This window comes from Siphateles boraxobius, unplaced genomic scaffold (assembly GCF_051911475.1).
Source record: "Siphateles boraxobius isolate OS27281-9 unplaced genomic scaffold, OSU_SipBor_1 22, whole genome shotgun sequence".
NCBI classification, from domain to species: domain Eukaryota; kingdom Metazoa; phylum Chordata; class Actinopteri; order Cypriniformes; family Leuciscidae; genus Siphateles; species Siphateles boraxobius.
The window spans coordinates 6,572,501-6,586,073 of NW_027508833.1; the positions used below are offsets into that span (position 1 = coordinate 6,572,501).

Genomic DNA, 13,573 nt, shown 5'->3' on the forward strand with positions numbered 1-13,573 from the left:
AAAACAATATCTGTTACTGTAATTTTTACAGTAAATTTTCCTATTATCACTGTAAAGCTGCTTTGAAACTATCTATATTGTTAAAAGCGCTGTAAAAATGAAGGTGAGTTGATTTGAACAGTGTTGCCTTGACGTACGATAATTATCGTATTTGTACGAGAATTTTGACCTCTGTACGATGTACGATCAATAATGAAAAAAATCCCATAATGTACAATAATTTCAGAATTTTGTGACACTTCAAATGATGGTGGTTGTAATCATAGGGGTTCTGTACTCATCGATCTAGCTTTGGATTCTACGTCTACCGTCATGATTGTGAGGAGAACGAGAACGTGGTGTTACGCATGTCTTCCATCTCATCTCACGTTACGTCTTCTCGGCCAATCATCGTGGAGAATGACTCTCTCTCTCTCACAAGCACAAGTTAACGTTACTTTTGTATATTGTATACAAAAGTTGTATAGTTGTATATCATTAACATGCCATCTCTTTATGTTTTGCAAGAAAAAAATAAGTTAATGTTCCATGCCGTGATGCTTAGGTCAGTTGTTTCCAAGCTGAGGTAATAGTTTAGCAATAAAGGAATTTTCAGGTCGTGTCAAAAAGTTGTTGATCTATAAATATAAATAAAATTCTGTACCATAATTTTCTTCCAAATGCGATCATTTTTAGCTTTTGGTACAATACTTGAGTACTGAATCTATGTGTTAAACATCATTATAAAACGGTTAGTTCCAGTCCTTGATTCGGATTGGTCAATAGCTGTGTTTTATTCTCGATGAACACAGCTATGGCCGCTTCACCCAACCGTTCTATGTATCACTACACAACACCCCTAGCAACCACTCTTAGCAACGTAAACTTATGTTTATTCTCATTGATATTGTTCATTGAAGCTTATAGAGTAGAGTATTGATAGAGATACCTGCATTTACAGTAGATGTAGCATTTTTCTTCAGGTCAGTCCTATATTCATAATAAAAAAAATCTGTAAAATTCATTTGTTTACTGAAAGTTCTTGCACAAACAGAAAATAAACAATAAATAAACTGTTGCTCCGTCTTTCTTTCGTTCTTAAAGGAAGAGCTCCAATCTTAAAGGGAACAGCTATTCTTAAAGGTGCTAAAGACAGTCCAATACTAAAACAGAGCAAACCATTACAACATAAATAGGGGGGTGCTCAACGAATGTACATACATAACATAAACCTAAACTAATTTAAATATTTACTCAGACATTTATGCTTTTAGTATTGAATTTGAATTATTCCAATTATGGATCTTACAACGTCATTTTCACAACTGGAAGCAATTAAAACTGTTTCATGGTGTTTTTGTCAACTTAAAAATATGTATTGGAAATATGTTTCATCGGTGTGTCAAACACCAAGACAATCCATTGAACACACTGCACTTCTATCCCTCAATGCCTCATTTCCATTCCTGTCAAAAATTAAATATGCCGCTAGGTCTATGGGCAGCCCGGGGCTAGTTGTCACACAGGGACTCAGATATCTGTGAGATTTTCAGCCACAAAATTGTTTTCTGACATTGGTTTTATATGTTAAACATTGGATATTTAATGTGAAGTCTGTCCTCTAAATAAAAATTCAGCATCATCATATTGTAAAATTGGATACACAATACAATTGCACTGACATTTAAAATCATGCTTCATAATTTGTTCACTGTTCAAATTCTCCTGAAATGTCAACAATACGCTGTGTTAATGGCAGGTATCATTGTGACAATGTAATCCCTCTCTCTGTGTGTGTGTGTCTGTTATTTATTACAACACCTTTTTTGATCATTGTTATGCAATTTTCTAGCACGATCACTTCCTTCCTGGGATTCCCCTAAAAAGAAAATATATTGTTCAAGTAAATAATTATCAATTTATTTATATTAAACTATAGTATGGTATGAAGTCATTTAGTTTGATAAATGTGAGTATTTTCTACAATTGGTGGACACTGAAGAGCATGACAAACAAATACAAAAAAACAAACAAAAAGCCTTTAATTTTCCCATCAATGATACTGTTTAATACAGAAATACGAGAGTATTAAACGCTCCTATAAATCGAATAAGGGCTCATTGTTTGTGCTCTTTATTCATGTTTCCTCGGGTCTGACAGCTGTCAATAAACTCTTCAGTGATGTTTGCCAGTGCATTTGCACATTATACGAGTCGCGCTCCCAGCGTCTGATGATTAAAATGATTGCTTCACAAGTGGACTAAAGCAGCGCTATCTGCCATGCTCTCGATTAAAGAGCTGATAGATTACAGTATTGATCCACTCACCTGACCCCAAACCTTCATATGAATGGTCTTATTGAGGCAGAGATGAGCGGGCGATGTCTATCTGACACTTTGCAGTGTTTGTGGGCCGACAGGCAGAAAGAGCCCAAGGAAAATAAGAAAGCGGGAAAAAGGGGAAGCTGAGTGTTTAATTTGCTTTATCAGGAGGGCGAACAGCTGGAGGATACATTAATTAACAGATTGCGATCAGGACTGCGGGGCCCTTGACAATGTGGAGAGGGATCAATAAGGGCCTGGGATTGGAGGCGGCGGGATGAACGGGAGCAGCCGGAGAACAGGTCAAACATCTGCAGTTGCTTCTGGCCTCACTTCTAAGCATAAACACAAAAATGTGAAATACTTCAGTGATCCAGGCTCAGGACTTGGTTCATGGCTCAGAGATTCATGTGCAAAGCATATTGATTCCAGCTAACAGAGAATGAACGTTCTGGCAAGGTTCTCTCAAAGTTATGAACAAATGCTGGTCTAGTAACGTTAATAGAATGTTTGTTCAAAATTATCTGGTCTTTAATAATGTTCTCAAAACGTTAGCACAAAAACGTTATTTACACATCATTTATGGAGCTTTTTTCTGAAACATTTTAGTTGGATGTTCGTCTAACGTGTTTTTAAATGTTACAACTTGTTTCAAATGTAACATTCCAATAACGTTTGGAGGATGATAAAACGGAATGTTCCCTAAACTTTTAAACCCTAAAAGTTTAAAGATAATTTTCTTTTTTTAATTAAAAAAACTGGACTTTAAACGGAATAATGAGAAATAACGTTTCCATAACTTAATGGGAAGGTTAATGAAACGTTCTTAGACTGTATTTGTGTAAGCTGGATAGAGCATGAATGCCATATGTTGATCACAGTTTTCTTTTCACTTGAGTGTCTTTGCAAAACATTTTAACAGCACTGGCTTTGCTTATAGTTGACATGAAACACTGTTCACTACCCACAATACATACATATTTCTGAGTCACTAAGGAAATTCAATATGAAGAAAAGGTGGGACTTGGTTTCATTCATGGAGAAAAATGTATGATCTTTACAACGAAACTGAATCAACACTAAACTGCCTTCAGGCATGCAGAATGACGGGCAGAAACACACACTAAACACATCCATGTAACTTCAACTACAGACAAAGACTGACTGAACAAACTAAATACAGATACTGATGAACATAAACCAGGTGAGACAGATGAAGGTAATTAACAAGACACAGTTGATGAAGATGGACTGATGACGGTTGGCATGGTAACAGAAGAGTGGCGGGAAAACAAAAGACATGTGACTAATACTGAAAACAGAAGATCAAAACAGACACAAACGTAACATTACTTCCCCCCCCCATCGGAAGGCGCGACCTCGCGCTGAAGAAGGAGCCAGGGCGGAGCAGGATGAGCAGGCGGCCAGGGCGGAGACGACCCTTCGAGTGGCCAAGGCGGAGACGACGGAGGGAGGAGCCATGGAGGAGGTGGGGCTGAAGACTTCAGGGCGCCGACTGACGGGGGCGGAGCAGATGGTAAAGGAGACCAGGGTGGAGCCGGAGAGCCAACGAGCCCAGCCGACGCCGAAGATCCAGCGGGGACATGGTGGGGCCGCCGGCTCTGGCAACTGAGGTGCAGGCGGGGATACAGAAGGGCGCGGTGAAGACAGAGGGAGTGAGGACCAAAGGGGAACCGAAGGGAGTGAGTAGTCCGACTGAGCCGGGGGGACAAAAGGACGAGGTGAAGCCAGAGGAGTGCAGTCCAGATGTGAGGGAACGTGGACGAGTGACCAAGGTGGATCCGGGGGGACAAGGGAGCCTGGCGGAACTGGTGCACTGATGGACCACGGTGGAGCTGAAGGAGGTAAGAGCCTAGGGGACGTGAATGGGCGAAGTTCTGGTCATGGAGGTTGGAGGTGGAGATCAGGGATCCACCGACCAGACTGGAGCTGCAGGCTGGCAGACCCATGGCGACTCCACCTCACAGAAGGAGATTAGATGTGGAGCTGAGGGGCTGACAGGCAAAGGCAGAAGATCAGAGAGGTAGATGAGAGGAGGTGGGAGAGGGAGGCTGGGTGGGAACACAGTCTCTGGCTGGGCAGACAGGACGTGAACAGTCTCTGACTGGGCAGACGGGACGTGAAGCGGTGAAGGCTCTGGACTGGACGGCGCCAGCGGTGAAGGCTCTGGGCTGGACGGCGCCAGCTGTGAAGGCTCTGGTCTGGACGGAGTCAGCGGTGAAGGCTCTGGGCTAGACGGGGCCAGCGGTGAAGTCTCTGGGCTGGACGGGGCCAGCGGTGAAGGCTCTGGGCTGGACGGGGCCAGCTGTGAAAGCTCTGGGCTGGACTGGACCAGCGGTGGTGAAACAGTCTCGGCGGGACGAGACTCTGAACCGGGGATGAGGACCAGAGGCCTGGTGATGGAGATGGCTGGAGATGGTGGTTGAATGGCGATGTCATCAGCCTCACCTACGGTGAAGGTTGAGCCAGTCAACCACAGCACATGATCCAGCTACCGGGCAAACAAGCCTGGGATTGCGGCCGCTGGGGCTTGCTGGTACAGATGTGTATCCAGTCCACCCCAAAATACTTTTTTTAAGACCTCATCTGTCCAGGTCACCCCAACAGAGAGCTCCAGAAAACCGGCGACATACTCCTCAATGGAGCAGCCATCTTGGAAATAATGGATCAGGCAATCGGCTGGGGTCAGAAGGAAGTGGCCTACTTCCATACTTCTTGTGGTCTGTAGTTCTGTCACGGTGTGGCGCGTGTGAAGAAGGGCTCAAAGTCGAAAGGCTCCAATTCAAGACGTTTACTATATATTACTCACAGCTACAGACAGGCAGGCAGAACGACGGGCAGAAACACACACTAAACACATCCATGTAACTTCAACTACAGACAAAGACTGACTGAACTGAACAAACAAAATACAGATACTGATGAACATAAACCAGGTGAGACAGATGAAGTTAATTAACAAGACACATGTGATGAAGATGGACTGATGACGGTTGGCATGGTAACAAAAGAGTGGCAGGAAAACAAAAGACATGTGACTAATACTGAAAACAGAAGATCAAAACAGACACAAACGTGACAAAATTGTCATTTTCCAGCTCGGTCCAGTTCAATGTTGATTCAGTTCAGTTTAGTAACAATGTCAATGTTGTAAAGTTAGTGTCATATAACGCAAATACATTCTTACGTTTTGCTAACATTCCCATTAAGTTCCCAGAAGATGTTATTTCTGAATGTTCAAAGCGTTCGTTTTTTTCAAATGTTTTAAAAACGCACTTTCTTGATTACTATGTGAACATTAAGGAAAAATTCCATTTCATCATTCTATAAACATTATTGGAATGTTACTTTTTAATGTCAGATGAACATTCTGAAACAAGTGCTTGAATTAAAAAAAAACGTTAGACGAACATCCAACCAAATGTTTCAGGTTAAAATGTTCCACGGACAATGTATAAATAATGTTTTTGTGCTAACGTTTTGAGGGCATTATTAAAGGACAATTCTGGCCAAAAATGAACCTAGGGGTAAATAACACATGGTGACCGTTCTCTGAGATGCGTTTTCATGATAATCGAATGTACCCAGTTTTATCTTTAGTTTTAGTTTCACCACAGATTACCTTATAACGCTAATATATAGGGCATATAATAAGTAAAAATAAAAATCGCTAGTTAATACCACTAACAAGGCTCAAACTAGCCCCACACTAACACGGAAGCATAATGAGGGTCTCTACCTGCAAACCGAGCATTGAGAACTTTGTAAGTGTACAGACAGTTTAATAAGAAGATGCTTTATAAAGACAGTACACTTCACGTATATAGGCAGGAGCCATCTTTGGAAAACAGTCTCGACCAGTCGAACCACAAACGCCGTGCTACGTGAGCTGAACTGTGACAATCGACCAGCACGTAGCACGCTGTTCGTGGTTCGACTGGTCGAGACTGTTTTCCAAAGATGGCTCCTTATTTTTACTTATTCTATGCCCAATATACTAGCGTTATAAGCTAATCTGTGCTAAATCTAAAACTAAGGCTAAAACTGGGTACATTCGATTATCATGAAAACACATCCCAGAGAGCGGTCAACTCGGTACCCATGTGTTATTTACCCCTAGGTAAATTTTTGGCCGGAATTGTCCTTTAAAGACCGTATAACTTTAAACAAACATTCTATAAACGTTACTGGAAGAACGTTTGTTCATAACTTTACGAGAACATTGCCAGAACTTTCTGAGAAACATAGCTGGGATTATTCAGCTCAACAAGTTAAATTGATAATATTACTGAATATTAATGAATATTAATTAAAAAAGTATTTTAAACCCCAAAATGTAAAACAATCGATTGAATATTGATGCATTTTATAATTTTTTTGCTGCTGTTGAGGGATTTTTATTAAAGCTTTGCATTGTTCACAAGAATAGCTCTTACCATGGTAAAATCCCTGTAACACATGGCTTATCTTCAAAGGAGACAGAGCAAGTCTTTACATTTTGATAGCAGATTATCACAATCAGCTTTTAAGTTTAAACAATAAGAATAGGAACAAGTATTAGGTGAGGAAACAATTATCCATGACTGTAAGAGTTGGGTGTTTAAGTCAAAGTCTTGATAATGTTTGTTAGAGACACAGGTGTTTTTAATCTCTGTCTCAGAATCACTTCTCATGTCCATTTACACATGTTTCAGAGATAGTGGTTACTCTCTGTGGAAAAACAGCTGTCATTGTGATCTATCTTAAGCACTAGTAAAAAATGTAATCAGTTTTTAGCTTGTTTTTATGCAGCCCTATAAAGTTCATTGCTGGAAACATCTTCTGTAACAAAGAAAAGCTCGGCCGTCTCCCTGATATATAATCACGCTCGCTAAATCAAAGGCCTCAATTCTGTAAAAAGGCAAAAGCAGAAACCTTTGCAAAAAGGCTTTTTATGAGTCAGGCAGCCTTTTTACAAACAAAATAACCATAAAAAATGACAAGTTTTAATCTGCCTGTATTCACAAGCCTATATCTGAGATGTATTCCTGCCAGTTTATGGCTGTGGTCTCCTCCTCCTTGTCAAACTGATGGTTTGTTGGTGAAGTTTGTGTGAGTTTCACTGTCAATCAACACCGTCTCTCGAAAGCAAACCCTTCAGCCCATGTCACATGATGCTGAAAATAACAATACATCGCTCTTAAGACCTTTTCATTACGCACATATGTCCTGTCAAACTATATTCGATGAGAGCTTAAACACAGTAAAGCACTTTGTTCTCAGGTCATATGATGAACTCATCATTAAAAAAAAAACACTTCTTTTAATGCCCACATCCACAAGCGTGTAGATATGAAACCGATATGCTTTTGAAATTAAAGTACACAAACCTGAATTACACAGATACGCATCCGTGGATGGTTTATGCATTATTAATACACCAGTCCCACAGCGTCATTTCATCAGTGTTATATCAGGAGTGATTTCAGAAATCACTGCACACGTTCAATCTGTGATGTGCTTCCTCTTTTCATCTCCAGATTCAGTATTGTTTGTTTTAATTAAGACAGAACACTAAATATTTTAACTAACAGATTAATAACAGCACATTTAGACAATTGTTCTGTATTTCAGGTTTTCTGTGGCATCTAATTAAAACACACACTAATTTGCATACGTCTTCAGAACAGAAATCCAGGTACAAAATTGATTGATTTTGTTGAGAAAAAATAGAGGTAAAGGTTTTTATAGAGGGGATTTTGTATTTTGAAGTGAACATGTCTGACTCGTTTCGAGAAAAACAGTCTTTAAAGATATGCATTGTAATTGGGTTAATAAATAAATAACGTAAAAAAGGTTTGTGTGAGGGCCAGAGTCTAGAAATGAGCCTTAATTCACTATAAAAGCCACAGAAGTCAATGGACAGTCTCCACTGTGATAAAATCAAATGTGTGTTAGTGAGATTCCTCTACATTCCGCATGACATCATCAGCAAGGACCCAATCAATACATGTCTGCTCATAAATTACGCTGCTCCATAAATTATTTCTCACGTGCCTTGAGCTCATGCGTGTCTCTCGCCTCATCTCATGGCAAAATACACATTCAAATAAAAGTCATGCAGCAGATTCCACCTCGCAGTCTTTATATCAGTCAATCAACCACGATCACATCAGCCAGAGAAACACAAGACAATCCTTTTACAGTCTTATTAGGTTTGTACAAAATTTGACAAATATCAGATCTTAATAATTTCACAGATCTGCTCAATCAGAAGCAGGAAAGACATTGCAACATACAGCAACCTTGAAGTCAAAAATGTATCAGATTTCTTAATTTGTGCTCTTATTGTAAATGAATCATCTGTGACGCTATTCTAAAGATAAAATGTTCATCTTTATAATATTTCTATTCCGAAATAGATAAACATCAATCTGGCAACGTTTTATGTACGTATTCCTTAGTGCAAAATAAATATACTAAAATGTATTTGAAGTACATTTATTTTATGCTAAGTATGCTACAAATAGATTTAAATATTGATGTATTTAATATAAATACCCTGTAATTGTACTTTTAGTACACTAAATTGAAACACTTAAAGTCTGCTAAATTGGAACAATTAATTTTGTACTTAATGCACTTTAGTTATCCAAAAATAGTGCTGAAGTTCAACTAAAGATATACTTAAGTATATTTGATTGTGTTAAAAAGGAACTATTTCAAGAATACTTAAGGTACACTTTAAAAATCTTGCTTTTAAAGACTGATATTATACAGAGATCATACTATCCTTACTAATAGTGATATTAAACACACTCATATTAAGAAATGTGCATTGTGCAACAAAAAAGCACTCCAAATAAATGTTAATTATATCAGTAAGTCTCAAGCGATATGTCAATAAATATGTTAATGGATTTGTAGTATACTAAGTATGAAATAAATTTTGGTATAGTTCTTTTTCACTGAGGAAGCAATAGGTCTGACGCTAAAATGTTAATGCTCTATCACGTTATAAAATGTAGTTTTTCAGCTCTTTTATTATGACTTGCATTACAAAAGCAGTTCTGTACCAGGTGAGCGAACGAGCAAGTTTACTCTTTCGGATAAGTCAAACATATGGAGCTGTTTGTGTTAAAATTCAAAATTTGTTAATAGGTTATGCACTATAATAAAAGTGTTTTGAGGTCATTATATAGTATAGTGAAAGGAATTGTGCAAAAAAAGGTCTTAATCTGCACCTGTAATCAAAGTTTGTGTGAAAAGGAATAAAAATAATTGGTGTTTTACTGACACTAGTGTTTATTTCAGTTCGAAACTGCAGTGAATTTCACAAAACAAGCCTATTTTGTCAATTGTGTAAGTAAAATGGCTTCTGAGTGGCGTTTCATATTGATTTAAATGAAGATCTATCAATACTTTACAAGCAATAAGCGTCCCATCAGAACCCAGTGCAGAACTAGAGCTCATTTAGTCAGTGAAGCGTGAACTATATGACGTTTGCTTCTGTTAAATACAGTAATACCCTTGTCTTAATCTGCGTCCTGTGACCTTCTGACCTGCCCGCACCGCTGCGTACTCGTCCCCAGAGACCCACTGGGCCTGACATGAGCCCTTCAGCTTGATGACAGGCAGAAACCAGCTTTAATCAGTCACGTAATTACACATCATTTATTTCCACTGCTAAATTGATTCTATGGTTCACGAGTAGCCGTGTAGTATTGACGGATCTGACCCCGCAAAACAGCTTCCTCAAGGTATTGACTCCACGTGTCTTTAACTGTGGATAATAACTGTAACAGTAACAACAGAACGGAGCAACACAAAAGTGAACATTACATTTCAGAAGTGCATTTTAAGAAGACGACGCAACAGGATATCTATGACACGAGTTTGCGTGTTCATGTCCTGTCCAGTGCATTCATGTTTTTACTCATGTTAGACATCAATGGACTGAACAGAAGAAATGAATGGGAGAGGCTTACTACAGAGAAAAAGGCGGAGCCTCACAGCCACACCCACCTATTACATCATCACCACAGACCAATGGGAGTTCAGAGGTGTTCAACTTTGGTTCAACTACACTTTGGCTATGTCTGCATTAATCGGGATACATTTGAAAACAGCATTTTCATTTGAAAACGCTTTCAGTCCACACTGGCGTTTTCAGACGTTTCAGTGTGGATGAGAAACTTTTGGAAAACGCCTGAAAATGCTAAATTCACCTTTACTGCGCATGAGTAAACCATCACAAAAGCTCACTGAGATGATACAGAAGGAAAAATAAATAATAAATTTATTGCACAACTCTTCTGACAGGATAATTTTATTCAGCAAAATATCTCAGCCTTCACTGAAGCGTCCAGGTCGCTCTCACTCACCACTATATGTTTGGTCTAAAACGCTAAAGCTGCTCTCATGATTTACCGCAGGATAGCAAATATGAGTCAATTCTGTCATCTTTGCAGGACTGTGATATGAAGAGTGTGCAAAGTAACATTTTAGCAACAGTGTGAAAGTGAACAGCACATGACAGGTACAATACCGGTTTAAACATAAATATCTATTGGTACAATATGAGTCACATGACTCAGTCGCATTTTCATTAATAAAAACGCCGTTTCAGTGTGAACGGAAGACCAAAACGGAGAGAAAAAGATGCATTTGTTTTCAAACGAAAACGTATTAGTGCGGACAAGGCCTTTGATGAGCTGTTATGAACTCGAAAAACAAACTCCAAGCAAAATTCATTGACAAATGAACGTGAATGATTTCACTCTAAATTACGTCACACCAGTTTCAGTTTCACTTGAAGTATATCGGGGTCTTTACAAGCCAAAATATCTATGCGAGTGACCATGACTGCATCATCTCTGCTCACACACTGGTAGCCGACACATGCTGCACTGCTAATGGCATGTTGACGATTAGTTGACGACTTTCCCGGGCAAGTAGTCGACTAAGTAGAGCCAAGACTCTTGTCCTCTGCGTCAGATGCCCCTCATGCACCTCTCCCATCCCACGCATGGGTGGCCAAGGGGTCGGGTCCGGGCTTTGATTGCCCCATCCATCACGATGGAGCCCGTCAATGGTTAAATTGAATATACTAAGGTCTGTCGGTCGGTGTCTATATTTAATAAAGGCCGCTGATGAGGTGCTGATTTATCGTTCGGCAGTATTCACACTCCATTACAAGGAGATTACACAGCTTGAGCTGGATCAGCCTCGCCAACACATCAAGGAGATTTCACCGTTTAATGACAACGAGAAAACGGCAAACCCAAGCCAGGAGGAGAGAGAGGAAGACGGGCGGATACAAGAGGAATCACTGTGTGTACGAGGGGAATTATCCGCCATCATCAGGGGTGACAATGTGCCTGTTACCTGGTGAACTGCACATGCGTTACCAAAGCAGTTTCATACAGGTGCCCATGACTGATTATGAAAACTGGACTGAGGAGAAACATATCCAAATTCAGTATGGCTGGTTGAGGAATTATCAAAGATCTTGCAAGTTATTTTGGTTGTAACCAAATTCAAGGTTATATTGGCTAGATGTGGGTTACTCATAGCCGGATAACATTGGGTCTATAGTTAACCAATACAGTGAAATGACGGCTATTGTTTGCTGGGAAATTACTTTCAAACCAAGCAGCTGTCTGATGGTCAATGCAGTGAATTTGCATGACCAACTTGAACCCCTGCAAAATGTTTCACCCAGATCGCATGGATTCCTGTTGAAATTGCTGGATTCTGTCTCTTATTTACCCCTAGGTTCTGTCTGGAACAAATCCTCAAAGTGAATGATATTGCAGTCACTTCAATAGGAATCCACACGATTGGGATTTTCTTGTGAGGGTGAAATATATTTCTATACAAGAGATGCATAGAATAATATATTTATACAAGAGACAATGGACCGTTTTTGCTTGCGAAATGTCACTGAAATGTCACAAGTGTGACCGCAGCTTTAGGATTTAGAAAAACAGAGGTATTGTCAATTTAAAAAAAAAAAAAAAATGTAATAATGCCTTCTTTCACAAGTGACTTTGACAATTTTACTTGCTAAAATTTCACAGACATGTGGCTAATTTGACCGATTTGGCCAAAAGGTGATATTGAAAATTACATGTAATGACCAAGCGGCAACCTTACGATCTCTCTCTCGAAACCAACACGGAAGTGACTTAAACTGCAATTCACCGTCTGGCCTCTAGAGACGGGCTTCAAAAGAGAATCAATTCCATAGACCCCCTTGTTAAAATGCCCAATTTTACAGCAGAAAAAAATATGTTTACAGCCTGGTGCAAAAAGTGGTTCCCTTTCGAAGGGAACTCAACAATACGTCAACGACGTTATGGGGAAACGCCTCAGGTGTGACAGGTGTCTGAAATCACTATCAAATCACGTCAATCATATTGACCGGCGACAGCCCGTGAATCATTAGCGTGAATGATTAACGTGCGACCTGGAAGTATAAAAGGGCGCCTTGCAAACATGACAAACCATCTCATCGTCTTCAGGGACTGTCTGTTTGAAAAGGCTACTCAATGAAACGGTAAGAAAATTAAATGTACAGCACACGAGTGTGCTTTTCCTGCCTGGGAGAAGAGCGCGCACGGGAGGTTCTCGAGGGAATCCTCTGTGTGAACTGTGAGCGTTTTTCTCTTAAAACGCTCCGCTCTCGTCTGGCCCTCTTCTCGAGTGAAGGGGGTTCAACGTCTGGTCCTCGTGGTCCCGCTCGTGCCGAGGCAGAGCGGCGATTTGCATCATGGGCTTCCAGATAGAGCTCGTCGATCATCTTGAGAGTGCTGTAAACCTCTCAGATGATTCGACGGCTGACGAGGGCGAACTGCAGGTCGATGATGAGGATTTTTCACCAACGGTTTCCTGCAGTTGCTGCTCTTCAGGACGAGCAGGAGATGGCTGGGGAGGTTTATAATCAGGTAGATTCTGAACCCTCTCAGCCACCCTGCCCCGTGTATGCAGATCTGGCGGATGTTGTGGAGCGCGCCGCCAACAGGCTGTAGCTGCCATGGCAACGCGCTAGAGGAGAGACCGCTCGCGGTAGGCTCGGCGATCGGTTTCTCCACGGCCATACACCACCAGCTCAGGTGAGCCTTCCATTCCTTCCTGATCTTCACACGGAGATCGAGTGGGCATGGAAGAGCCCATACTCTGCCCGTATTCACCGACATCAGCGGGTTAATTTTGCTGATGTTGAGGGGATCGCAGAGCATGGGTATGTGTCGATGCCGCCCATTTGACGA

General features: G+C 40.5%; 1 protein-coding gene across 3 annotated transcripts in view; it reads right to left on the reverse strand.

The window, feature by feature from the left end:
- Window positions 1-13,573, reverse strand: part of esrrb (estrogen-related receptor beta) — a 115,395-nt gene that overhangs the window by 7,536 nt on the left and 94,286 nt on the right. The gene's annotated exons all lie outside the window — the stretch shown is intronic.